The sequence below is a fragment of the Asterias rubens genome, chromosome 19 (genome assembly GCF_902459465.1).
Source record: "Asterias rubens chromosome 19, eAstRub1.3, whole genome shotgun sequence".
NCBI classification, from domain to species: domain Eukaryota; kingdom Metazoa; phylum Echinodermata; class Asteroidea; order Forcipulatida; family Asteriidae; genus Asterias; species Asterias rubens.
In genome coordinates, this window is record NC_047080.1 from 6,819,062 (window position 1) to 6,845,543 (window position 26,482).

A 26,482-nucleotide genomic window follows, 5' to 3' on the forward strand; every position below is an offset into this window, starting at 1 on the left:
GAAAGACGTCTTTCCGTAATACGGTTTCAGGGAAAGACGTCTTTCCGAGATATGGTATCAGGGAAAGACGTCTTTCTGAGATACGGTATCAAGGAAAGTCGTCTTTTTGAGACACGTTTTCAGGGAAAGACGGATTTCTGAGATACAGTGTCAGGGAAAGACGTCTTTTTGAGATAATGGTATCGGTGAAAGACGTCTTTCCGTAATACGTTTTCCTGGAAAGACGTCTTTCCGTTCTATGGTATCAGGAAAAGACGTCTTTCTGAGATACGGTTTCAGGGAAAGACGGATTTCATAGATACGGTATCAGGGAAAGACGTCTTTCATAGATACGGTATCAGGGAAAGACGGCTTTCTGAGATACGGTATCAGGGAAAGACGTCTTTCTGAGATACGGTATCAGGGAAAGACGTCTTTCTGTTTGATACTAACTCGGAACACGTCTGAATTATCACGGTATTCCGTCTTTTCCTGATAAAATATCTCGGAAACGTGGCAACTCGGAAGGTCACTTTAAGCTTCCGTACAAAAGGGCCAAAAGCTAAATAAAATAAAAACTAACTAACTATATTTTTGAAAACTAACATAAAAAACGAAAACCAAAGAACAATTACAATTAATAAAAGATAAACAATAATACCAATAATAAAACAAACGAAATTTATGTGTTGATCGTAAATACAGAGCACCAAAAGTGTAAAATGAATAAAAAAAATAAAAAACCAAAAAAAAACAAAACAGCATACTGTTAATTTAGACTAAAGGGAAAAGATGAACAATTAATAAAAACTTGAAACAGTATGAACAAATATTAATCCACTAGAAAAAAATATTACACTAAATTTAAAAAAGGTTATAATTAAAAAATGTTTGTCCCTTTAAAAATAAAGACACGAAATGATTTTAAATTAACAATAAAAGAAAACTATCAAAAAAAATAATCCATTTGAAAAAAACGGCACTAAATTAAAAATAAATAATAATAAAAGAAATGTTTGTCCCTTAAAAATAATTAAACGAAATGTTTTTAAAACTACGGAAGCTTAAAGTGACCTTCCGAGTTGCCGCGTGTCCGAGTTATTTTATCAGGAAAAGACGGAATACCGTGATATTTCAGACGTGTTCCGAGTTAGTACCTCTCAGAAAGACGTCTTTCCCCGATACCGTATCTCAGAATGACGCCTTTCCCTGATACCGTATCTCAGAAAGACGTCTTTCCCTGATACCGTATCTATGAAAGACGTCTTTCCCTGATATCGCATCTATGAAAGACGTCTTTCCTTGATATCGTATCTATGAAAGACGTCTTTCCCTGATACCGTATCTATGAAATCCGTCTTTCCCTGAAACCGTATCTCAGAAAGACGTCTTTTCCTGATACCGTAGAACGGAAAGACGTCTTTCCAGGAAAACGTATTACGGAAAGACGTCTTTCACCGATACCATTATCTCAAAAAGACGTCTTTCCCTGACACTGTATCTCAGAAATCCGTCTTTCCCTAAAAACGTGTCTCAAAAAGACGACTTTCCTTGATACCGTATCTCAGAAAGACGTCTTTCCCTGATACCATATCTCGGAAAGACGTCTTTCCCTGAAACCGTATTACGGAAAGACGTCTTTCCCTGAAACCGTATCTCAGAAAGACGTCTTTCCCTGAAACCGTTTTACGGAAAGACGTCTTTCCCTGATACCGTATTACGGAAAGACGTCTTTACCCGATACCGTATCTCAGAAAGACGACTTTCCCTGATACCGTATCTCGGAAAGACGTCTTTCCCTGAAACCGTATAACGGAAAGACGTCATGCCCTGCCGTATCTCAGAAATCCGTCTTTTCCTGATACCGTATTTCAGAAAGACGTCTTTCCCTGATACCGTATCTATGAAAGACACCTTTCTCTAATACCGTATCTCAGAAAGACGTCTTTCCCTGATACCGTATAACGGAAAGACGTCTTCCCCTGAAACCGTATCTCAGAAAGACGTCTTTCCCTGATACCGTATCTATGAAAGACACCTTTCTCTAATACCGTATCTCAGAAAGACGTCTTTCCCGATACCTTATCTTTGAAAGACGTCTCTCTAAGATATATTAGCCACGTTGAACTCATATTTAATCGTAACTGTGATCATAGTCAAGAACCCACCATTTCGGAGTCTCTATACCTCCTTCAGAGTCGTCATTCCAATTGGTAAGTACGCTGAAATAACATTTAATCATATTATTTCGGAAATGTTTGATTTAAAACCCCATTGCCAACAATCCCAAGTTAAAATTACATGTCAAGCAACAGTTGATCAAGGTTAAGTTATATATTACTATGGTATTTTACAATATATGCTAGAACCTTTCATGCTACTGGCAGAGAAAATGTTCAGGTTGTAGAATTCTTTTTCTTTTGTTTGAAGGTCGTTGTGATACTGCTCGTACAGGAGGTACCTGCACCTCGAAATCGTGGCGACATCATCGCACGGGGTCTCAACAGAGAGCAACTCATAGCACTCTATTTTCAAAGCGGTTACACAGCATTACAAATTTGCTCTGTCTTGGCTCTTCATCACCAGATTTGTCTAAGCATCCGGCATTTGCGCAGGTTACTATGGTCTATGGGACTGCGGATACACAGCCAACATGCTCCCGCCCATGAACTAGTTGCTGCTTTGAGAAATGAGCTGAGAGGCAGCGGTAGGTTACTTGGTTATCGCCTGATGTGGCATAGACTCAATTATCACTATGGTCTCCGGGTGTCTCAGAACATCACAAGACAACTTCTTGGCATTCTCGACCCCGAAGGAGTTCGGATGAGATCACGTGGGCGACTTTTGAGGAGACAATATTTTTGTAGTGGGCCAAATCATATTTGGCACATTGATGGTTATGACAAACTGAAACAATTTGGATTCGCAATACATGGTGCCATCGATGGCTTCTCGCGCAAGGTCCTGTGGCTCTACGTCGGTCCGAGCAACAACAACCCACAATACATAGCTGGATTCTTTTTGGAGCAGGTGAAACGTGCAAGGGGCGTGCCGACAATACTGAGGTGTGATCGAGGGACCGAAAACAGCATTGTCCGAACACTGCAGATAGCGCTTCGAACAGGTCATGACGATGAGTTATCAGGATTGCAAAGTTTCATGTACGGCCGATCTACCAGCAACCAACGAATAGAGTGTTTCTGGGCTCAACTAAGACGTATGCTGGTACATTTCTGGATCAACTTTTTTAGAGATATGAGGGACAGAGGAATATTTGACAATACGAATGTAATACACATCGAAAGTGTACGGTTTTGCTTTACCTCACTACTGCAAAACGAACTAAACCAAGCGGTGTACTTATGGAACAATCATTCTATTCGGCGTCAGAACTTCCACAATGAGTGTCCATCCGGTAAACCAAACTTACTGTACCACACACCCGAAATATTTGGGATGACTGATCGACTGAAGCCTTTGTTGCATAGTTTAGATGAAATAAATGTAGTTGAAGCTCAGTACTCTAGAAGGTATCCTCAATACGGATGCAGTGAGCAGTTTGTACAAGTTATTACAGAAATAGTAGGACAGAACATTGACAATTTTGAAATGCCCACTACCGCTGACGAAGCACTGGCGTTGTACACAAGAGTTTTGGCGATCATCGATATGATTTAAATATTTTGTAAACATTAACAGCAAGGAAACTCAACAAAATGGAACTATTTTTAAAACTTTAAAGCCGAAACAGAGCTTGCCCTTTTTAGTTTCATTTATTTAATTGTTTATGTAAATTTTGTGTGAAGAGAGTTTGCAAGTTTGAAGCCAGAAAAGGACGCAGTCCAGCTTGCTTTCATTTATTAACTGCATGGTTTCTACATGTTGTGCTTTTATTGGCTTAAATTCATGCAGGTGTACAATATAGAAGTGTTATTTATGGGAAAGTTAGAACGGAGCCGTACCACTCATTGAGTTAGCAAAGTAAATTGTTCTCGCAATGTTGACTTGTTTCATCGCTTCAGTCGACTCACAAACAATAAGTCGACTTACTGACATAATTTATCTCGTTTGGGGAGGGATCATAATCGTAGCATTGGCAAGTCAAGCGACGTCGAGCAGTGTTCAGGGACTCCACGATTAACAGTCGTCATCACCGATTCCCTTGATTTTTCTCCATCATTATTAATAAACACCTAAAACTGTCAACCAAGTCGGGCCGTTTAATACATTGTTGAGTTAGTTCGTTTAGCCAAAGTTGTTAATTGTGCGCAACTTACATGTTAAGAAAACAAATAAATATTCCGCTCTTACTTTGACCTGTGAATTTAGTGACTCCCTTTCCTGTGTTTCGTTTCTCAATATCAATCTTGATTGCTAAGCAAAGTGCGACATACAAAACTCAAGAACATGTGCTTTGTGCGGTAGATGTTAGTTTCCAAACGCCAGGAGTCGATCGTTACACGTGAAAAGGATCCGAAATAACCACACTGGTAAGAACGCTTTTAGACTTGACCAAGTCCGTCCAGAATTTGTCTTGTTGCGAGTCGATCGGACCCACTGCAGGGGTACATACGTATCACTCTCCACGTTGCAAAACTTCTCAACACGAACGTACGTTATCATTCAAGTTAAGGCCAATCAAAGACTGGTCTATTCCCTTTCAGTACACAAGAGATTCATCTAGTTCTGCTGATTTTATTATATTTTTATGAAGCTGTCTGGTATTTATTTCAGATTTTTAAATATTTAAGACCGAGAGTCCCCCCTAAAATTGCTTCATATACTGTGACAAGTCACTGTGCCGTGCGTACAGTTTAAGATTTCATTTTATCATAATTTGATAAAGCTCCATGTATTTATTTTAGATTATTGAAAATTAAAGAGCACGCGAGTCCGTTTGCAGCATAGGCTACTGTGCGTGTGTAAACAACGTACACCGCTGTGTGCACAGTTTACGATTTCATCAACGCCACGGGTCGATTTGTAAAACGGTTTATCAATACGGTATTATTCAAATTAGACCAATCAAAGACTGGCATTACCTAAACAAAGCATTCATGTAGCATTACTGATTTTATCATAATTCTAAAAAGCTCCGCTATATTGATTTCAGATTTTTGAAAATTACACACCACGAGTCCCTTTGCAGCATACTGTGCGCGTGTACTGGGTACTTCACTACTGTGCGCACAGTTTAAGATTTCATCAACGCCACGGGTCGATTTGTAAAACAGTTTATAAACACGTTATCATTTAAACGAAGCCAATCAAAGACTGTCATTACCTATACAAAGCATTCATGTAGCATTACTGATTTTATCATAATTTTATAAAGCTCCGTTATATTGATTTCAGATTTTTTGAAAATTACACACCACGAGTCCCTTTGCAGCATACTTTGTATGTGTAAATCACTGCTGTGCGTACAGTTTCAGATTTCATCAACGCCACGGGTCGATTTGTAAAACAGTTTATCAACACGTTATCATTCAAACGAAGCCAATCAAAGACTGTCATTACCTAAACAAAGCATTCATGTAGCATTACTGATTTTATCATAATTTTATAAAGCTCCGTTATATTTATTTCAGATTTCTGAAAATTACACACTACGAGTCCCTTTGCAGCATACTGTGCGCGTGTACTACACTGCTGTGCGCACAGTTTTAAATTTCATCAACGCCACGGGTCGATTTGTAAAACGGTTTATCAATACGTTATCATTCGAACGAAGCCAATCAAAGACTGTCATTACCTAAACAAAGCATTCATGTAGCATTACTGATTTTATCATAATTTTATAAAGCTCCGTTATATTTATTTCAGATTTCTGAAAATTACACACTACGAGTCCCTTTGCAGCATACTGTGCGCGTGTACTACACTGCTGTGCGCACAGTTTTAAATTTCATCAACGCCACGGGTCGATTTGTAAAACAGTTTATCAACATGTTATCATTTAAACGAAGCCAATCCAAGACGGTCATTACCTAACCAAAGCATTCATGTAGCATTACTGATTTTATCATAATTTTATAAAGCTCCGTTATATTGATTTCAGATTTTTGAAAATTACTCACCACGAGTCCCTTTGCAGCATAGTTTGCATGTGTACACATCGCTGCTGTGCGTACAGTTAACGATTTCATCAACGCCACGGGTCGGTTTGTAAAACGGTTTATCAATACGTTTTTATTCAAACAAAGCCAATCAATGACTGCCATTACCTAAACAAAGCATTCATGTAGCATTACTGTTTTTATCATAATTTTATAAAGCTCCGTTATATTTATTTCAGAGTTTTGAAAATTACACACGACGAGTCCCTTTGCAGCATACTGTGCGCGTGTACTACACTGCTGTGCGCACAGTTTAAGATTTCATCAACGCCACGGGTCGATTTGTAAAACAGTTTATCAATACGGTATCATTCAAATTATGCAAAACAAAGACTGTCATTAACCAAACAAAGGATTCATGTAGCATTACTGATTTTATCATAATTTTATGCAGCTCCGTCATATTTATTTCCGATTTTTGAAAATTACACACCACGAGTCCCTTTGCAGCATACTGTGCGCGTGTACTACACTAACACTGCTATGCGTACAGTTAACGATTTCATCAACGCCACGGGTCGATTTGTAAATCGGTGTATCAATTCGGTATCATTCAAATTAGACCAATCAAAGACTCTCATTACCTAAACAAAGCATTCATGTAGCATTACTGATTTTATCATATTTTTATAAACCTCCATTATATTTGTTTCAGATTTTTGAAAACGACACACAACGAGTCCCTTTGCAGCATACTGTGCGTGTGTACAACACTGCTGTGCGTCAATTTACAATTGCATCAACGCCACGGGTCGATTTGTAAAACAGTTTATCAACATGTTATCATTTAAACGAAGCCAATCCAAGACGGTCATTACCTAAACAAAGCATTCATGTAGCATTACTGATTTTATCATAGTTTTATAAAGCTCCGTTACATTTATTTCAGATTTTTGAAAATTACACACCACGAGTCCCTTTGCAGCATACTGTGCGCGTGTACTGGGTACTTCACTACTGTGCGCACAGTTTAAGATTTCATCAACGCCACGGGTCGATTTGTAAAACAGTTTATAAACACGTTATCATTCAAACGAAGCCAATCAAAGACTGTCATTACCTATACAAAGCATTCATGTAGCATTACTGATTTTATCATAATTTTATGCAGCTCCGTCATATTTATTTCCGATTTTTGAAAATTACACACCACGAGTCCCTTTGCAGCATACTGTGCGCGTGTACTACACTAACACTGCTATGCGTACAGTTTACGATTTCATCAACGCCACGGGCCGATTTGAAAAATCGATTTATCAACACAGTACTTTTCAAACGAAGCCAATCAAATACTTTCATTCCCTTAACAAAGTATTCATGTAGCATTACTGATTTTATCATGTTTTTGTAAAGCTTCATTATATTTATGTCAGATTTTTGAAAATTAAAGACCACGAGTCCCTTTGCAGCGTATTGTGCGTGTGTACAACACTGCTGTGCGCACAGTTTAAGATTTCACCAACGATTTGTGGAACAGTTTATCGAAAGGACCCGCCCTTTGATGGTCGTTCGCTGATCGTCCTACAACTTACACGAATGTAGAAAACGATTGCTGGTGATGGACTGGAAGCAATGGTTTGCATGTATTCAATTCCAAATAATATGAAACAAACAACTTAACTTACATCTAAACTGAAGACACGCCGTTTTGTTTCTCTTGTGAATGGGAGTAAGACAACATTTATTGAATTTAGCAAAACGAGTATAATGACGTTTAAGAACAATCTGTTAATATAAAACAATAAAAGCAGTGAAAAGAGTTAACAACTGTTTTAAGCATTTGCAAGTTTCGACGAGTAACAAATATAATGGCAAGTTAATCCATTAATTTTGTTATGTGCATGGTGTTTATACTCGTTAAGTTCACCACTCAAAAACTTAACAATTCATCCATTAGAGATAGCATTCAAGTTCGCTGGAGTTTCTTGAAGGGTGTGTCTTTTCATTTAAACTCATTTTTGGCCACTCATTTTTTGGATTGTGCAATGTAAAACATAACACTTGGTTAAAAAGTTGCTTCCTTTATTATTTAGGTTTTTTGGTCAAATTTTGCAAATGAGCAGTCAATTTTATTTTCATGCGTTCGAATTCAAGCTGTTTTGCCTCTCCAGTTGTTACTGCGTTTCAAATTCAAAATTCGGCCATTCAATTTTGTTTTGAGTCGAGTCAAATTCCTGTAGCACTCTGTTCAATGTAGCGTACCGTCATTCTTGTTCGTGACACAACCGCCTCAAGAAGCGTCTGCGAATTTGAATGCTGCTTTGATGAATTTTAAATTGAATGATTATTTTGTTAAATCGAATGCAACATTACCATTAGGCCAAAAATTACAGTTGAACAACATTTGCCAAGATACCTGTCGCACAATTTTTGTTTTTTAGGTAAGTCTTGGTCATTTTCCATTACATACACCTCCCCCCCCCCCCCCCCCACCAACCCCCAAAATAAATACAAAATGAATGAATAAATATAGGATGGATTCTCCATTTCAAAAGGTTGCGCTCGATCTAAAATTGAATGCAGTACCTACCGTACCTACCAGTACTCGGAAAATGAGTAAATGACGCTGTCAAATTTGCTGCATTGTCTCCACGGTTATTATTAGACCGTGGGATTCATCATCAAAAAGGGCGCTAGTTTTCGAGTTATCTGCAACTACCTAAACTTTTCCCCCAGATTTACTTATGGTAGACTTTCATAAAATGTTAAAGTTGTCAAGGGTAAAACTTGCACAGTAATGAGTTGTTTTAGTTAGAAATTAATTACAAGAAAAAAGCGCCCTCTGTGGTCGAAACTGGAGAACGGTGCTCAAACTGTATGGGCAAATCAATACGGCACAAACGAATTGGGAAGTTACCGGATAATTTATTTTAGTGTCCTTTACAGGTTAACAGCTTTTTCCCCCATAGTGTTTTTCAATTGTTTGAATTACTGTCACCCACAAACAGGCTTTAATTAAATCTAAATTAAATAGATAACTTGAAAGGAAATAGAAGGATATTGTATATACAAGAGATACACATTTTTATTTTCTCACCATTTTTTTGTGTATTTCTTTCTTCTCTTCAGATGCCACATTTGTGGTATAAAAATCATAAATAAATCTGACGGAGCGTTAAACGAAATACATTATAAAATCAGTAATGCTACAAGATTGCTTTGTTAAGGTAATGGCAGTCTTTGATTGGCTTCGTTTGAACAATAACTGTTTTATCTATCGACCCGTGGCGTTGGTGAAATCTTAAACTGTACGCACAGCAGTGTGGTACACATACAAAGTATGCTGCAAAGGGACTCGTGGTGTGTAATTTTCAAAAATCTGAAATAAATATAACGGAGCTTTATAAAATTATGATTAAATCAGTATTGCTACATGAATGCTTTGTTTGAGTACTGGCAGTCTTTGATTGGCTTCGTTTGAACAATAACATGTTGATAAACTGTTTTATAAATCGACCCGTGGCGTTGATGAAATCTTAAACTGTACGCACAGCAGTGTAGTACACATACAAAGTATGCTGCAAAGGGACTCGTGGTGTGTAATTTTCAAAAATCTGAAATAAATATAACGGAGCTTTATAAAATTATGATTAAATCAGTATTGCTACATGAATGCTTTGTTTGAGTACTGGCAGTCTTGGATTGGCTTCGTTTGAATGATAACGTATTGATAAACCGATTTACATATCGACCCGTGGCGTTGATGAAATTGTAAATTGACGCACAGCAGTGATGTACACCATAAAGTATGCTGCAAAGGGACTCGTGGTGTGTAATTTTCGAAAAACTGAAATAAATATAACGGAGCTTTATAAAATTATGATAAAATCAGTAATGCTACATGAATGCTTTTTATAGGGAATGACAGTCTTTGATTGGCTTCGTTTGAATGATAACGTATTGATAAAGCGTTTTACAAATCGACCCGTGGCGTTGATGAAATTGTAAACTGTACGCACAGCAGTGTTGTACACACGCACAGTATGCTGCAAAGGGACTCGTTGTGTGTAGTTTTCAAAAATCTGAAACAAATATAATGGAGGTTTATAAAAAATATGATAAAATCAGTAATGCTACATGAATGCTTTGTTTAGGTAATGAGAGTCTTTGATTGGTCTAATTTGAATGATACCGAATTGATACACCGATTTACAAATCGACCCGTGGCGTTGAAATCTTAAACTGTACGCACAGCAGTGTAGTACACATACAGAGTATGCTGCAAAGGGACTCGTGGTGTGTAATTTTCAAAAATCTGAAATAAATATAACGGAGCTTTATAAAATTATGATTAAATCAGTATGCTACATGAATGCTTTGTTTGAGTACTGGCAGTCTTGGATTGGCTTCGTTTGAACAATAACATGTTGATAAACTGTTTTATAAATCGACCCGTGGCGTTGATGAAATCTTAAGCTGTACACACAGCAGTGTAGTACACATACAAAGTATGCTGCAAAGGGACTCGTGGTGTGTAATTTTCAAAAATCTGAAATAAACGGAGCTTTATAAAATTATGATTAAATCAGTAGTGCTACATGAATCCTTTGTTTGGTTAATGCCGGTCTTTGTTAGGCACAATTTGAATGATACCGTATTGATAAACTGTTTTACAAATCGACCCGTGGCGTTGATGAAATCTTAAACTGTGCGCACAGCGGTGTTGGATACACACGAACAGTAGCCTATGCTGCGACAGGACTCGCGTGGTCTTTAATTTTCAAAAATCTGAAATAAATATAATGGAGCTTCATAAAATTATGATAAAATCAGTAATGCTACATGAATGCTTTGTTTAGGGACTGGCAGGCTTTGATTGGTTTCGTTTGAACAATAACGTGTTGATAAACTGTTTTTACAGATCGACCCGTGGCGTTGATGAAATCGTAAACTGATGCACACGCACAGTATGCTGCAAAGGGACTCGTGGTCTTAAATTTTTTCAGTAAAGAATCCACATATTAAAAAAAAAAATTACACCCTAAATAAAAAATTAAAAATGAAGTCGTGTTTTTAGGGCACATGCAGTCTTTACATTTACCAAACTCCTGGCACTGCAGCTTCTCCAGATTGTGAACTGTCCTTTTCTATGGCTAGCCTATAAACTGTATAGGCCTAGCTATACATAATTTTACAAAGAATAGATTTAAATCATTCAAGGTTTGGAAATCGCTGGTGCCCGCCACCCTCGATTGTCGGACTGGACATTACACAAGAAGTTAAGGGATCCCGAGTCTTATGAGGGGTCCTTTCGGCGATGACTTGATACTTCAGCTTAGTGGCATAGTAAACTTTGTTCGTTTTTTATTTTTGTAACTTTTTAAAGGTAGTGTTGACTTGAAAGACATCTTACAATGCGTTATCAAAGTTCCCCGTGAGTTCAGAAAAAGTTGTCACGTTTGCGAGCCGCAAGCCCCCAAACCAAGTAACCGAGATTTTTATCACCACTTAGTTTTAAGGTCATGACCCCTATGCCAAGATATAATATTCAGTCATTACATGCTAGAGGATGGTTGTTTGTGTGGGCCAGTTGGATTTATTTACAACCTGTTTAAGCTCTGGCGACTAAAGGGGTACACAAAGAGACCCTGACACAAGACACGGATCCCATTACTGCACTAAGCTATTGAGGCACCCTGGGGCTGCTGTCTTTCAATACTCTGAAGTGGTTATGGTCTGGCCAATGGGAGTCTACGGGCCTGTGTAGTACCGTAGACCAGGGGTGAGGATTACAGAATCTTGGCCTAATGTACCCATTGAAGAAAAACAAATATGACCGTATTTGGTAACATGTGGAGAATTTTACCACCCCTCGGTTCAAATCTATCCACGCATGACGTTCAAACAAAACAATAGGCCCTACACAGTCAAATTTGTTTGGAATTCAAAATATCAGGAAATATTAGTTTTTGACTGTGTAGGGTCTAAATTGTGTTTGAATGTTATACGCGGATAGAATAGCATAACAATTGGGGGGGGGGGGGCTTTAAACGAAGCAATTTATCAGTTTACTTGCAACTATTGCGATCTCTTCTATAAAAAGTAGGCTTTCGCATAAGGATAAACGGCGCGCTTAAAACAGAAAATAGAACACGAAGAATAAGTCAAACGAATACCCAAAGCGATTTCAATGAACAACAAACAAACAAGTCATCAAGAATTCCGGGTGCCTGAAGGTGCCTGTCTTTATTGTATGTCTCCCTTCATACATTTTTTTTACATTGACATGTTTCATTGCACATAACAATATTGAACAATATCTACAGCGTGCACTTCTTTTACCGTTTTATCACTGACGACATTCACAACTTGCATAATACGTTCAGTTGGTTGGTTTAAACAAACTTCTCATAAAATGTATTTAAACATCTGAGGAAAAATATAACTTTGTAAAAAAAGCAATTTTTTACTTTATAAGGTTAATACAAAAATATTCATAATCTTACTAGATGGCTGTATTTCTTTGCATTAAAGTTGTGTTAACATGACTCCGGAAAAGATTTGCTCAGTTCAATTTGTTTCAATATTTCGTTAGAAACAAAATGGGCAATTACAACGAAAGTGGCATCTTATTCGATGTCGACACTTTTTCCACACATGTGCTGTTTCATCTCAACAGGAGGAATGGTTTAGGAGTCCCATGGAATGACGCACTACAAAGCATCAGTATAATTCCCATTTTGTGAGTTACCGGTACTCTTGCCCATAATTGTGGTACGAACAGTCGAATAACGAGAGATCACAACAATGAATGATAAATTTAGATCAGTAAATTGGAAAAACCACATTTTCACTTGCCAACTGCACTCCCGCTAAAATATTTGTTCAGATTCAAATATTTCTTCCCTTACCTTTTAGCCTAGTATAATTGTTATTTGTACACCGCAGTTTCTATTGTGTCCTATAATTAAAACTAGTATTGCTTTCCCTTAAGACAAAATACTACACACATTTTTTTTCTAAAATTAACAGCCAAAGACTATGACGTAAGCAAGTTACCTTTGATATCACATTTTTATAAATTTGCCACAAAGTCTGTAAAAAATAACTTGCATAACTCAGATATAGAAGAAAGAAACTTTAAACAAGAAACATGAAACATGAAACTGTATCAGGGAAAGACGTCTTTCGGAGATACGGTTTCGGGGGAAACGTCTTTCCGTTATACGGTATCAGGGAAAGACGTCTTTCTGAGATACGGTATTAGAGAAAGGTGTCTTTCATAGATACGGTATCAGGGAAAGACGTCTTTCTGAGATACGGTTTCGGGGGAAGACGTCTTTCCGTTATACGGTATCAGGGAAAGACGTCTTTCTGAGCTACGGTATTAGAGAAAGGTGTCTTTCATAGATACGGTATCAGGGAAAGACGTCTTTCTGAAATACGGTATCAGGGAAAGACGGATTTCTGAGATACGGTATCAGGGCATGACGTCTTTCCGTTATACGGTTTCAGGGAAAGACGTCTTTCCGAGATACGGTATCAGGGAAAGTCGTCTTTCTGAGATACGGTATCGGGTAAAGACGTCTTTCCGTAATACGGTGTCAGGGAAAGACGTCTTTCCGTAAAACGGTTTCAGGGAAAGACGTCTTTCTGAGATACGGTTTCAGGGAAAGACGTCTTTCCGAGATATGGTATCAGGGAAAGACGTCTTTCTGAGATACGGTATCAAGGAAAGTCGTCTTTTTGAGACACGTTTTTAGGGAAAGACGGATTTCTGAGATACAGTGTCAGGGAAAGACGTCTTTCCGAGATACGGTATCAGGGAAAGTCGTCTTTCTGAGATACGGTATCGGGTAAAGACGTCTTTCCGTAATACGGTGTCAGGGAAAGACGTCTTTCCGTAAAACGGTTTCAGGGAAAGACGTCTTTCTGAGATACGGTTTCAGGGAAAGACGTCTTTCCGAGATATGGTATCAGGGAAAGACGTCTTTCTGAGATACGGTATCAAGGAAAGTCGTCTTTTTGAGACACGTTTTTAGGGAAAGACGGATTTCTGAGATACAGTGTCAGGGAAAGACGTCTTTTTGAGATAATGGTATCGGTGAAACACGTCTTTCCGTAATACGTTTTCCTGGAAAGACGTCTTTCCGTTCTACGGTATCAGGGAAAGACGTCTTTCTGAGATACGGTTTCAAGGAAAGACGGATTTCATAGATACGGTATCAGGGAAAGACGTCTTTCATAGATACGGTATCAGGGAAAGACGTCTTTCTGAGATACGGTATCAGGGAAAGACGTCTTTCTGAGATACGGTATCAGGGAAAGACGTCTTTCTGTTTGATACTTACTCGGAACACGTCTGAATTATCACGGTATTCCGTCTTTTCCTGATAAAATATCTCGGAAACGTGGCAACTCGGAAGGTCACTTTAAGCTTCCGTATAAAACCAACAAGAAAAAAAAACTATCAAAAAAAAATAATCCATTAGAAAAAGAATTCACAAAAAAAAAAAAAAAAAATTAATAATAAAAATTGTTTGCCCTGATAAATAATAACACGAAATGTTTTAAATTAAAATTAAAAAAAAATTACACTTTATATATATTTTTTTATTAATTCTTACTTAAAAACCACAAACGTAAACTAAAATTGCACAGAGACAATATTGTGTAAAGGACAAATTTTGTAAAGGACACATTTTTTAAAGGACAAATTTCAGAATCAATGAACACAAGTTTTTACTAACTGACCATAAATGAACATAGAGGGCGCGCATGATGGCGAGTCGCGATTTTTTTTCTTTTTATAGGCCAAGATTTTCCCATTGGCTGCAAAAAGCGCAAGACGGCATCTTTCATCGTACATCACTTCTCGCCGGGCCAGTGTTCCCCTATTATTAGAGCTATAATTTGCTCTATGGTCTCAGATGCTGGCCATGCAATTGCAAGACGACTTAAAAGTAAAAAAATAATGTTGTACGTGGTGTGTATAAGACCATATTGAGCAAGCAGCTGAAAGCTGGCCTACTCCGACTGGTGGCTTACGATCAGGAATAACATGGAAATAAAATAAAATCAGTGATACAGTTTGCTCTGATTACCAAATGAAAAGAAATTGTGGACTTATGGCTGGTGCCCGACTAAATTTGTTGATAGTGAGGAAATTTTGTTAGCAGTATGATTTGGTAAACAAATGAAACTGGTGGGCCCTGTTAATATTCACAGTGAAAGATTTTTTAATCTTTGGGGAAGGGAATCTTGAGGTATTCGAAAGTGTCCTTAAACCTTTGTGAGATCGGTTTTGAAACGTAAGTGATGCTGCAACTCTTGAAACGTGAGCCTATCGACTCGGGATTGAAAGCGTACCTTTTGATGTTGTAACTTGGAACCTAAATGTGTCTTGGAATGTAAAGAGTAGCTGCGTGCTTGGAACGTAACCAATCTTTTGGAACGCTACGAGCAATTTACATATTTCATGGGAAGGGTCTATTCCCTGTTTCCACAAGCGTCGATACGCACAGTAAATTACAGACCCATGAATTGGGGGCTCCAGTGCAGGCTGTGTACTTAAAACAAACTTAAAAAAAGAATTCCCGAATTTACAAGAGCTTTTCTTTCTTCAAGTAGCACACACATGATCAGCCATGAAACACAGGTTTTTATCAATGATAGTACGATCTTTGGTTTTTATTGCACCACCATGCACGGACTGTACATGGAGCTGAGGTATGGACTGTACATTGAACATGTACACCGACCCATTACGGCTCCATGAAATCACATGTTTCAACCCGTAGAGCTATTCTAATAACATGATAATAGCTTTATTAATAGGGGAACACTGACCCGGCGAGAAGTGATATACGATGAATGATGCTGTCTTGCAGCCAATGGGAAAATCTTGGACAAAGTCTTGGCCTTAAAATCCACTGGGAAAAGAAACTCGCGATTCGCCATTATGTGCGCCCTCTATGTTCATTTATGGTCAGTTCGTAAAAACTTTTGTTCGTTGATTCTAGAAATTTGTCCTTTACAAAATTTGTCCTTTACACATTATTTGTCTTTAGTTTGACGCCCTCAATGTTTGTTTCGCTTTTTTGTTTTAACGTAGCTTGTGCAATTTTAGTTTACGTTGGTGGTTTTTAGGTAAGAATTAATAAAAATATGTATATAAAGTGTAATTTTTTTTAAGGATAATTTTTTAATTTTTTATTTAAAAACATTTTTTATTGTTACCTTTTTTTAATTTGGTTATTTTTTTTCTAATGGATTATTTTTTTGATAGTTTTTTTCTTAATAATTTTAAAAACATTTCGTGTAATTATTTTTAAGGGACAAACATTTCTTTTAATATTAATTTTTTTAATTATTTATTGTAATTTTTTTCTAATGGATTATTTTTTGGGAAGTTTTCTTTTATTGTTTATTTAAAAACATTTTCGTGTATTTTTTTTAAAGGGACAAACATTTTTTTATCATAACCTTTTTTTTAATTTAGTGTAATTTTTTCTAGTGGATTAAATTAACAGAATGCTGTTTTTTATTTTATTTTAATTTATTCGTGTTAAACTTTTGGTGCTCTGTATTTACGATCAACACATAAATTTCGTTTGTTTTATTATTGGTATTATTGTATATCTTTAATTAGTTGTAGTTGTTCTTTGATTTGCGCTTTTTATGTTAGTTTTAATAAATATTGTTAGCTTTTATTTTATTTAGCTTTTGGCCCTTTTGGCCGCCCATAGGCCCGTGCTTGTACATTATATACATGCGTACTGTTTAACATCACAGACACAAATGAACTATATCGAATTCGTTACAGAGGACAAACGTGCATGTGACAGGTATTTATTCTTATAACCCTGGAATTGGTTTGACCTTGGAGGTAGGGTTCGACTAGTGCCCTGTTTTGGTTCCCATAGATAACTCAACAGGTAATCGGTCTGACCACTCCCATGTACAGTTCCGTTGTATTGTTTACACCCCGCTAGATGATAAAAATCCTTTACACAAATATTTCTAAATGTAATGTGGGTGAGGGTGTTATACGCCTATCTTAATATTTATGCGTGACGTCATAATTCTAACCCAAAATTAGGCTATGGCGCACATCCGCCACTACTTGCAGTGGCTGCGCCCACAGCCTCGTTTTGGGTTAGAGTGACGACGTACCTTAGCACACATATTAAGAGAGACGTATTCGGAGGTACAGAGGTTATAATAAATTTGTATATTTGGATTGAGAATTGTATTTAAAATGATTGAGAGTGTTAAGCGCTAAAGATTCATATAACATTCATAAGATTTCTATACTTTTATTATTTGGGTTGATTTTCTTTGATACTTTTTTTTTTGTCCTTTTTTTGTGTCTCAAGAAAAAATTATATAAGTGTTTTGCCATTTGTTTCTCTCTATCTATGCCCTTTAAACTAAATTTATGTATACTTATTTCGACTTGTTTGTTTGGTGATGTTTTGGTGTATAGTTTTGGTAATTCCCCATAAGGGAGCGACTTATTGATAAAATGAATGTTTCTTGAAATCGATGTTAAAGGTTAGTTGTGAATGTAATGTTGTATAGGCCCGTATTGTTTTTTTTTTTTTTTTTTTTTTTTTTTTTTAGGGGGTGTGTGTTTGTCTCTTCATTTCGTTCTTTTAGATTTGTAAATTGCTGATTAGTTTAACAAAAATGGTAGTGCTACAGGGGTGTGGGTGCCACAAGATAGTTGTTCAATTGTGTGTTACCTTGTTGGTCTAATTACTATGATAAAGATTGAAATAAGATTGAAGATTGAAATATGAAGTACATTATAACAAAGGATAATATGAGGTCATGTCTCGTAACGGTATAATATCCTCCTCAACAATAGGATAAATCCGACAAAAAAAGGCTTGAATAGTCACAGCCAATACGCAGAGTTTATCCGACTGAAAGGGAAGAAAGTAAACACCTTATAAAAAAACGCATTGGTTGGCGGTCCGCAGGTTCAATCGTGTTGAACAGATGGTAGCGAAAAAGTTCAACGTTATATCTGCAAAATTTTATTGAAAATAAACACATTGAATGATTGGTTGCTTTCTTTGATTTATTGTTTGCTTTATTTCCAATAACACTACTATTTTTAGAATCTTGGGCCCTTTACTTGTGCATCGCGATCTATGGAGCGTCACGTCCCACAATACATATTGTTAAGTTGTTACAGCACTAAATAAAGCCAGTTTTCGGAACATGCTGGGTGTGCCACAAATCTATCTACTGTTGTTTACCAACGCTTTTTGTTGGTGGTGGGGGGGGGGGGGGGGGGAAGAGCGCCGGAGATTATTGGAAGTCCGAGGTCGCCACCCCTAAAGTGATCCCACGGCGACCTTCTTCACCAAGCAACAGGTGACCTGTATCAAAACCAGACAACACACCGCTCACAATACACTGACCACAATGTTTATTGTAAGGAGAGGTTGGGCTCGAATTACATGCTTACTTTATTTGTGTAAGCCCCCTCCCCCAACCCCAAAATGGTATTAATTCCCACAGGCTCCTTCCAGCCTATAGCCCTATAGTTACCCAATGTTTCCAAAATTATAAAGCTTCCGTTTGATCCCATCCTTGTCCGCTTGTCATGGTGTTTGGAAGTCAATGCTTTTTTATAAATTATTCTCCATTTAATCTTTTCAACAAATGAGTCACCTGTCAGAAAGATATCTAGGAAGTCTGGTAACAACATCGACCACTGGTTGACATGGTCGGTCGCCTGCGAAACATCAATCTGAGTTTACTTCATTCATTCAATGCAAATTCGTGAGATTTGTTTCGGGTTTTGTCCTGTCACCCAGCCTCTTCGACCCCCTGCACGGCAATGAATGAACCACTCCGGAGAACCATGCTTAGCACAACACGAAAGTAACCCGACCAAAAAGGGCGGATCGACGCCGGGTGGGCGGGCAAGGGGCAATGAGTGAACCAATCCGGAGAATCATCTGCGAAACACTGTCCAATGAGTCTCCTGTCATAAACATTTCTACACTGTTAAAAAAGCTGGGCAAAATATCGCTGGGTAAACGCCATTTGTGATTTGTTGGGAAATTTTTGTTAAACTATTGAGTAAACTTTAGGGTTGGTTAAGATAAAAAAGTTACCAACGTTGAGTATAGTTTAAACAACAATTGTTGGATAAACATTGTCCAATTAATTGGTATTGTTTATTAGATTTATCCAACCACGAATTTCTGGGTAGAAATTGGAGAAACACTCCCGGCAGATGGGCATTATGGCGTGAAAGGGTGTGACGTTAACCATTTTGTTGTGAACTTTGTTATCGTGCGCACACGCGCTCATTACCAAGTCATGAAAGTTATAATGCGACGTCGATGATGGCTGACCACCAAGTGTTGAGATTACTGGAGGAGTGTGGCGTTAGCTCCCTAACGGACGTTTTCTGAGGTGAGAATTGAAAAATGTATCTCTAAAGTTTAAAAGTACATGTTCTTATTATGATTTAGATCAAGAACGTGTGGGCCTGTCCGAAAACTCGGCTTGAGCTGTGAATGCATGGCCTACCGCACGTTATCGCAGTTTCAGGGACATCATCGACACACAACACACACACGACGCCACACGCAGAGCCATGCCTAGCCCTTGTGTAGTAGTAGTAGTAGCCTATATAACGTCCAATAGTGTCCTTAGTTAACCCCCTTATCATTAACTTTGATTGATAATATCCCTTGATATAAAACATGTAGATGAACTTGGGTGAACATGTAATGTATGTAGCAATTAAAACAGCATGGGTTTGGTAGGCCTCTTCAAGGAATGGGAAAACTTTGTTAATTATCTCCAAAGATTTGGTATTTTCTCCTTAGAAAATGGGTAATCGGTTCTGTTCTTCCAAAACGTTGAGTACATGCTATTATCTTGCCCAACTGTTTGCTTACTGATCTAAAAAAGTTGGGTTACATGTTCCTGATCTCCCCAAGGGTTGGGTACATGTGCACCGCCAATTATATTCTCCCTAAATAGTGGGCGCATGTTCTCCTATACCAAGCAGTGGGGGTACGTGACACTGTTTTACCTGGGTCCGGGGTATGTCCCTATTTTTCCCTGATGCTGACAATTTGGAAACAAAATGATCACTTCTTGATAAAAAGTGAACACAAAAATCAAAGCAAAAAAAAGGACCCTTAAATTTACCAAAGTGACACTAGTTTTAAGAGTATTGGAAGCAGTGCATAGTTACACACAGCTACTTTTAAGATAGGATAGCTATGCCCATGCGTAACAGCTTTGCAATTAAATTTATTTTTGTTTACAACTCATACAGATAATGAGATTGACATGCAGGCAATGAAGGTGCTGACCGAGGCAGATAATTTGCAACTTATTCCCAAAATCATCCATCGACACTAAACGGGTAAGTGATGAATTTCTCTGAAAACGAGCAGCCTTGCTTTGGTCTTCTATTTGTCACTGTTATCTGAATTTGTTTTATTTAAATGACTCCAGTATGTTTTGAAAACCCAATTTCATGAATCATTTGTTTTCAGAAATAATTACAATTCTTACAAACCCAACACAAAATAATAGTAACACACATGTCTCTAGTAAATTACTGTTACTCTTCTCAGTATACGGATCTGTCCTGGTGTTCGTGCGTGGTTGTCTTCAGATTGTGCCGTCACCTTGTAAACCCTAACAAGGCGCTTTAAACAGCTCTCATAACTCAAAAAAATAACTCTGTATATCCTCTTGTTAAATAAAATAATAATGATCACTTTACTTGACATTTGAATGTTATATTAGGCGCTATATCTTAAGAACTGAGTATTAGGACATTAACAAGTTTTATTAATTATTCTTTTTATGCCACAGGATATCATAATGCCACACTACCTGAAGGATAGACACAACGCTTCATCCCCAGCCCTTTGTGCTATCATTAGGCAGCGCTGATCTGGAGTCAAATGCTTTTCCACAAACATCAGTCATGAAAGCAGTAGATGTGTACTACAAGGCACACTATGTGCTGGACTGCAAATACCAAGTTCAGTGCCAGGGGTATGGACTTTTTTTGAAACGTGTGCGTTCAGCCAGCAAGGTGTGCAATTGAGAGAAACCGCCACACTGAGAGGTCTAATGGCTTATCTTGCACATTAAAACGTGCTGGAAGTCACTGCAGTAATGCTGCACCCATCGAAAAAGTTAAAAGGCTACCTAACAAGTTATAATTATTGTAGTCGGTGTGTGAGAGAATCACATTATAAAACTTTGTTTTGAAAAAACATGTTGTTGTTGTTGTTGTTTTTTTTTTTTTTTTTTTGGGGGGGGTATGTGTATAAGTTAGCAGCTTTAAAGGTTTCATTAGTAAACATAATACAATTTAAAAGTGTAAGTCCCTGTCAAAAAAATTACAACTCTTGTTTGTATTTTGTTTAGAAAGTACTTTGCTTTACAAAATAATCTTTGTTTTGAAAGTCACTGCAGCAATATCTGCTATAAACCCATTTAAAATTATGTAAGGCTACCCAACAAGTTGATCCTTAGGGAGTCTTATTATAGATGGTGTGTAAGAGAAGCAGATTCTTAACTTTGGTATGAAACAATGTTATGAGTAAATATATTACATTTTGAAAGTGTACATCCCAGTAACGTCCGACCTGTCTGACTTGTCATGCAAGTGTCATCAAATTGAAGTACTTTGCTTTACACAATACCTCTCATTGTTTTGAAAGTCACTGCAGCAATGTCTGCTGAACCCATTTACAAGTATATAAGGCTACCTAACAAGTTGATCCTTAGGCAGCCATATTGTAGTCGGAGAGCAAAAGAAGCAGATTCAAAAAAATTGTTTTAGTTTGAAACAAACAGGCTTTTTCCGTTGATTTTTTTCTGGGGGATGGGGTGTTTAAGTCAGCAGCTTTAACGGTTTTATGAGTAATATAGCCTATGTTTGTATTTATTTGTGCAAAAACTTTGTTTCATTGCTTGTTTGATGTTCACAAATAAAAAAGGAAAAGCAAAGAAGTACTTTCTGAAGTCTTTCATTAATGTTTGTGCTAATTACTCAACTGTTGGATGAATAACTTGGTTCAATCTAGTCTCAACAACTGAGCTTTAGTAATGGATTTGTGCCCAACAATTTACAAAACCAACGGAAATTTACCACCAAGTGGTCATTATCATGATACACGGTTGCCATCTATTGCATAGTCATATTCCAACTACTAAGCAGTTATTCTAAAAGGTTGACCAATATTGAGGAAACATGGTTATACAACGTGTGTGTAACGTTACTACCCAAGAATTGGGAGACTTATTATTACCACCCTTGGACATACTAAACAAACCAAAGGTTGGGCAGAAGTAAATTCCCAACTTGTGTGTAGGTCGTTTGCTCAATCATTAAGCAATGACATTGACCAACGACCGTTGGGCTATAATTGCCCAATAGATGTTGAAGCTGACTATTGTACCAAACGTGGGCAATAAGTTGGGCAATTTTTTGCCCAAAGTTCTAACAGTGTAGGAAGTCTGATAACAACATCGACCAGTGGTTGACACACGGTCGCCGCCCAAACTTCCTCCAATCAGACAACTCGTAAGTGGGAGTTCGGGTCAGGGTTTTGTAGACTTGCAAAGCGACGTTTAAAACGACACAATCGTGTTGAATTCCACAACGATGTTGTTGAATTCGGCAAGGATGCCATGCCACTGGACCTTCTAATTTCAATCGAAGATGGAGCGGGTTACGCTTTTAATAGTATAGATAACTGACACAAGCGTTCATGTGTTGGGTTAGCCTTTTCTCAAGGCCCTTGTTGCTTGGACAGCTTCGTAGAACCGCGGTCCCAAGCGAGGTGAGCGACTGGAACGGGAGAACACACAGTGCCCCACGCGAGTTGCGAAGCCACAGGGGCATTATTCACCTTTTATAAACAAGAATGGTTCCAAATGTTTTCTTTGCAAGGAAATTGTTATCGGCCAGTTTTTTCACGTCTCTTCCAATGAAGCTTTAAAATATGATTTGTAAAGTGAACAAATAATGCTGTGTGCCAATTTGCAGCCGTTTTGGTTCACTTTCATTGTATAAGGCATTTAAAAAGTTCAAAGTGATCTTTTTTGCGTGACAATGTTTTTTTCGTTGGGAAATCCCAGTATGAGAAACTGCCTGTTAAACACGGCCGTCCTGAATCCAATGTGAACCCGGAAATTAGAATGTCAAGCTAAACATTAAACAGTGCATTTATCTTGAAAAAGTTAAATTGTATGAGTTTGGTTCTCAGTTTATAAATCTTAAATATAAAACTGCATATATGATTATCGTGATCAATTGAGTTATTTGTGACACCAGTATGTTATTGGAGTAAAAAATGTCTTGAAGAGACTAGAGAATAGCTTTTGCCGTTAGTATGGTATATTCACGATCTTGAAAACAGAGGAGGGAACAGAGTTTAAAGTGTTAAACCGAGGTGATCCCCGGAGCGTTCTACTTAATAGAACGCTCCGGGGATCACCGAGGTAGTCATAGTTTTAACCATTGCACGAGTAAAAGCAGTCAATATTTGTTTTATAACACCCACACATTTCTAATACTGTACTATTAGTTACAGACCTGAATGCTACAATCCACGGACGATGCGAATACAGATTTCGAAAAACTTTAGCTGTGCTGCATGTTGTGTCATGTAATCCGAAATTGTTACAGACTATTATCTATCATCCTCGTATACGCAACGGACGTCTGGGTTCTGCATGCCGTGTGATAGTCTTCGGACTAGCGCATGGCAAACCGATGCACTATCACACGGCAAACCGATGCACTATCACACGGCCGTCGTCTAGTAAAACTAAGACATATCATGTGACGCGCTCTAAACCAATGAAAAAGCAGAATATTGGTAAGGGGTGTTATAATTAATAATATTTGTTTCTGTTGTACCTACATGAATTGAGAGGGGTTCGGTTTCGCGCTCGTCCATTTTTTCTAACTCCATGTAGCATGATTTGGGGGTCATCAATCTCAACAACTTATTCACAAAATGTTACAAATTAAATGGTAATTAAATAACAATTAAAACAAGTTAAATTTAATTTAATGTGAACCTTTTTTAATGGACCACCGCCGATATATTTAAATATTTGATGTAATTGCACCCAGGACTATAAAACGTTGTGGTCACTAAAAGGCATAATAACAATTTTGACATTGAGTTTTCACCGACACATTTCGTACTGTCCCATTAGTATTACGTATAGTGCTGGCACGGTCCCAAAACGGGTTACACACCTATATTCCATCCGACTCCCTTATGTTCCGATAACTCAGCCTATATTCCGACACCCCTATGTTCCGACACCCCTATATTCAGACACCCCTATATTCCGAACCCTTATGTTCCGACACCCCTATGTTCAGACACCCCTATATTTCGACACCCCTATGTTCCGACACCCCTATGTTCCGACAAGTTATTTTCGCACATGATTACTCTGTTGAACAAAAACACACCTTGTATTGGTTTCCCGGCGAATTTCGGCCGGGAATAGGTTTGAACATTCATAAGTTGAATTTTTTGAAAGTGATTTAATCAAATTAAGATAATCGAATCACACATTATTTTGTTGCTAGTTGGGGCATGCATTTCATTTTGGTGTTGTTATATAAAATACTCGGTACTTTGCTACTGTTAGATGCGTGTACTTGTTGATAACATTTCATGAGCCTTCAATTTATAACAATTCCAACACTCCCCTGCGTTTTTTGCGCCGATGTATAATTTATTTCATTTGCCCCCCCCAAAAAAAAAAATATATATATTTATAATAATGATAAAAATAACAATAATAATAATATGTTAACAACTAATAACAATACATAATTAAGCCCTACCACCCCTTAATTACTCAGTCCTTCTAAATAAACCAAAGTTTTTTAATAGCAGAATAACACTTTTCATACAAATTAAACTCCTCTGGAGTATTAACAGATTCATAAATATGGGTTACCGGTACGTTTATGGACGGTTATGTAGGTTTGGTCCTCCATGCTCTATGGACACGACCACAGATCCCCAAGTGTACTGACCATTGCTCTCTGCTGGCCATTATTGTTTATTATTAATATGTAGGTCATGATGTCACCAATATTATGCTATTTACGCTGACGTCATTAAATGAAGAGTTCCTCAACCCCCACATCTCCCAATTTTCCACTCTGGGCCTCGACTATTCTTTCGACCTTTCTTGCACAAATTACTCCATGCACAAATACAGCAATGACTGATGATCGCCTCTCAAACTTCTCAAATCTTTCAAGTATACTGAATATTTCCTAAATTTTTTTTTTTTTTACAAATGAATGTTGAATAAATTAACACAACTCACCTAGAAGGCTCCAGACTTGAAAGTTTCTTGGAAATGTTCACCGCCCACAACGATGTCAGAGTTCGTTGATTGCCAAACAGTTGAAATTAACATTCATAAACCATAAGACACACATGCAGCCTCACTACTGGTGGCCTGTGCTTGTATGTACTTGCATGTAGCATACTGCTTACACCACAGACACATGAACTATTTATACCGAATTCGTTACAGAGGACAAACGTGCACGTGACAGGTGTTTTTTTTTGTGTTTTTTTTTGTAAAGTGAACGAATAATGCTGTGCACCAAATTTGCAGCCGTTTTGGTTAACTTTCATTGTATAAGGCATTTAAAGTATTATTTCGTGACTGTACAATGGTGTTTTTTTTTATTGGGAAATCCCCGTATGAGAAACTGCCTGTTTCACACGGTCGCTCTGAATTCAATGTGAACCCGGAAACTCGAATGTCACCGCTAATAAACATTAAACAGTGCAGTTATCATAACAAGTTAAATTGTATGAGTTGGGTTCACAGTTATCTAAAATCGTACATATAAAACTGCATATTGTGTACAATTATCAAGTTTTATTGATTTATTTGTGACACCAGTATGTTATTGAAGTAAAAAACTAAAACTGTCTTGAAGAGAGGAGAATATAGCCTTTGCAATTATTTAAAATGATTTATTCTCGATCTTGAAAATAGGGAACAGAGTTCGTTTTAAGTGTTATCACATTATACATTGTCTCGCCACTATTTACAAACTTCAACACTATGTAGAGAAGTATTCAAAGTCGCATATTATATCAATAGTTATGTTTTGTTTCAAACAAACCACAACCCTATATAGAAACTAAACTTGTGTTAACTTTCTTTTACATATGTTTCATGTTAATTGTGAAAGCTTTTGTTATGATGACTTCCGTAACTATTATTTTTCTGCTGTACCTTAATTCAAACTGTTTAAAACCATTCACCAATTTAAACTGATTTAAAGCCACTCAACAATATCTACAAATCAGTGTAAAACAAGAAAAGTCGTGTTTAAAACACCGTTTCTTGACATTATACATGTAGAACAGTAA

The 26,482-nt window shown here is 37.4% G+C and overlaps 1 long non-coding RNA gene across 1 annotated transcript; it reads left to right on the top strand.

The window, feature by feature from the left end:
* Positions 1 to 19,150: 19,150 nt before the first annotated feature.
* Positions 19,151 to 21,320, top strand: LOC117303465. The gene is made up of 3 exons (XR_004520507.1): positions 19,151 to 19,478; positions 20,356 to 20,445; positions 20,904 to 21,320. It is a non-coding gene; the product is annotated as an uncharacterized LOC117303465 (long non-coding RNA).
* Positions 21,321 to 26,482: the final 5,162 nt, after the last annotated feature.